The sequence below is a fragment of the Galeopterus variegatus genome, unplaced genomic scaffold (assembly GCF_000696425.1).
Source record: "Galeopterus variegatus unplaced genomic scaffold, G_variegatus-3.0.2 Scaffold6888, whole genome shotgun sequence".
Classification (NCBI taxonomy): Eukaryota; Metazoa; Chordata; class Mammalia; order Dermoptera; family Cynocephalidae; genus Galeopterus; species Galeopterus variegatus.
Window position 1 is genome coordinate 62792 of NW_007732999.1, and position 3591 is coordinate 66382.

The window sequence follows — 3591 nt, forward strand, 5'->3', positions numbered from 1 at the left end:
GCGGCGCCGGCCCGAGCGGGGGGGCGGGACCCGGTCTGCAGGTGGCATCCGAGCCCTCGGGCGGGAGCACCGCCGCGCTTCCCAAGCGGCACACTATCCAGTGCGCCACCGGGCCGGCCCAGCATTGACTTTTAGCATAAATTCTTCTGTGTTTCCAGAATGACATTTCCATTACTGATGCAGATATTTCATCTGTATGGCCTGGCCGGTTAGCTCTCCTGGGAGAGCGTGGTGCTGATAACATCAAAATCAAGGGGTTCAGATCCCCTTACCGGCCAGCTGCCAAAAAAAAGAAAAGAAAAGAAAAAAGAAAAAAAAAGTACATGACAAGATAATTTATTTGTACAATTTATTGCCTTTAAAAAAATATATGAATTTGGTTCAAAGGAGGGGCAAGCTGGGTGCCTGTTCATTTTCCTGTACCTAACAAAGAAAAGAAAAAAGAAAAAAAAAGTACATGACAAGATAATTTATTTGTACAATTTATTGCCTTTAAAAAAAAATATGAATTTGGTTCAAAGGAGGGGCAAGCTGGGTGCCTGTTCATTTTCCTGTACCTAACAATATGTGAAGTCCTGGACATGCTTTAAGCAATTCGAGTGCCCATTGATCAGTTAAGTTTTCCCTTGAGAACAACTCCAGTTCCGAGTGTCCAGATTTTCATGGTTTATGCTGTGGGGTGAGGGTCCCTGTGTCTTGGAATATTTTCTTGCATTCAGAAACCTGCTAGCTTCATTGGAAGAGCCTTTGCTTTGTTTGCTTAAGTGCATCAAACCAAGCAAGGTAGCAATCAGCAGCTTTCCTGGGAGGCGTTGTTACTGCCTGGTTACACAACTCAGCAACTCCTCCCAACTGTTTGTTCTCTACACTTTTGGAAGGGCAGAAAAAGTCTTTATGCCAATTTTAAAACTTTTTCCCCAGAACCCAGGGGATTAAAATATAAACTCAGTGGACAGGGATGTAGGTTTCCTGCTTCCCCACAAATTGAAGCTAAGATTAATTACTATGTTCACCTGTTCCTGAAACAGGCCGGGTAATGGATCCTGGCTGTGCGCTCCCCGAAGCAGCATGGTCCCACAGTTCTCAGCTGACTTACGTGCTTTGATCACTCGTTCTCTCTCAGCAGGCCAAAACGGTAGCCACAGGACACAGTGCTTAGTTTACAATCATGTTAATTTTGCTTTCTGTTTGTCTTTAGCAGTTGGAGATTAATGAGTAAAAAGGATGTTTAAATTTTCAACCAGTCTTCTTTTAATCACTTGGCCACATTGTCTCTGGCAATTTTATTACTTTGATTTCCTGAATCAATCAGATATTCTGCTTCTTTGTCCAATACAGGTTATGGTGCAAGAAAAGACAGACCTACCAGGAATTACTTGCTGCCGCTCTGGATTCCAGGAAAGGCTATCGTGAAAATACTTTAGCACATTTGTAGGACTTTTCATAGGAGGATTTTGTTGCTGATGCCCTGGCATATTTATTTTAATAAATCATATATTTCTAAAGCATTTTACAAAGAATGTTGCTATGCCTATTTTTCATAGCTAGGGAATCAAATTAGCCTATGTCTGTTGGAATGGTGAAAATTAATTCAGAATTTGGAGTAAATCATTTAGAAGATGAATTTGTTGCTATTACAACTCCTAATTCTGTCTTCTGAACTGAGGAAAATGAACTCCATTCCATTGCAGGTTTTCTTCAGTGTGTGCTTCCTGGCTTGTACACAAACAAGTTATACCTGGGTGAGTCTCCCTCAAAGAGGCTTCATGTCTTAGAAATCCCCCTCAGGTCTAATACATTGTAATGGAGCTTTCGTACACCAAGTGCAACAGAATATGCATTGTTATTGACGGTAAGGGACACGGGTAGCTTTGCTTTAACATCGTCATAAACTTTCTAAAGTGCAAACCTGATCATGGTATTTTTGGCGTTTCTATCCTTTAATGTACCCTATGTCCTCTGTTTGATGCTCTGACAAGGTAACAGACACGTCTCTCCACTGTGAACTCCTTCTGGAGCAGTGGTTTCTTCCTTTATCATTGTGCGACCTGCTCCTAACATAGTCCTGTGGGCAGGAGGCCCTCACTGAGAAGATGTTTGAGGCACTGAGGAAAAATCTTTAGCCTGGCATGTTGCTATGAAGATACATTCAGGGGTTGTCCAGTTGGCAGTTCCCAGGACCTCTAGCCTGGGCAACATGGGACACCGATTTCTCAAGCCCACTGAGGCTCTCCCTCACCCTCCAAAAACTCTGGAGAGGGTGAGAGATTGGCCCTGAGAGCAAGCTTGTGGGACTCCAGTTTGTGGCTGTGCATGAAAGACAATGAAGTAAATGTGGGCTCTATGCTACTGGGGGCAGAGATAAGAAAGAAGGTTAGAAAGACAGGCTAGAGCTGGGTGCAGTGGCAGAGACGACTGTCTAAGCTGGCTTTGGGGCTTGTGGGATGCTGCTGTGGTATGTTGCATTTTCTAAAGATGCGTATCTGATCCCACATGTTCTCCTTACAATGTGACTTGATACTCCTCCATTGAGAGACAGGTCCATTCCCAATGCTTGAACCTAAGCAGGCTTTTGTAACTGCCTCAGTCAAAAAAGTATGGTGGAATGATGCTTTGTGACTTCTCAGGTTAGGTCATAAAAGGCAACACAGCTTCCCCTGCCTTTTTCTCTTAGGATATGTGCCTTTGGAACCTTGAGCTGCCGTGTAAGAAGTCCTACTTCCCTGAAACTGGCATGCTGGAGATAACACACAGAGTTAGAGGGGGATGTTTGAGGAGCCCCAGGTGTTCCTGTAGATAGCCGTTGGAGTCTCCCCAGTCTAGGCATGAAAGGACGACAGGACCCGAGCTGACAGTTCACCTGAGAAGTTCTGCTTTATTCGGGGGAGAAGCATACATTTATATAGAGCCGTGTTCCGGGAGAGGGTGGTTAGTACACGGGGTGGTAGTTGATTGGCCGGGGGTGGGTAATGGTTTCTGATAGGCTGCACCTTGGCGCCAGCGAGATTGTTAGGACCTGGAAGAGAAAAGCGCCATGTTTTAGGGAGTGTCTCCTTTGGGGTCTTCTATGGGGCCTTACAAGGGGTGGGCAATGGTTTCTGATAGGCTGCACCTTGGCGCCGGCGAGATTGTTAGGACCCGGAAGAGAAAAACGCCATGTTTAGGGAGTGTCTCCTTTGGGGTCTTCTATGGGGCCTTACAAGGCACCAGGAATGTAAGTGGAGAAACCTTTGAGCTAGGCCAACCCCAACCGATCTGACTGCAACCTCATGAGAGACCTTGAGCAGACCATGAGAGATAAAAATGCTTAGTGTTGTTCTAAACCCTTAATTTCTGTGGCGATTTGCTACATAGTCATAGTGTCTGGAAAAGGAAAAAGAACTGGAATATTTACCAAAATTCACCATAACCTGGGCCATAAATTAAACCAAATTATAGTTGGGATTTTTAAAAATCATTTTGGCGTAACTGCAATTTAGTCTTGAAAATAAGAACCTAGCATAGATCATAGCAATGGTTCATCACTAGGTTGGGTTCATTCCAGAAATGCAAGGTTGGTTTAAAATTAAAACGTTAATCAATGCAATTAAC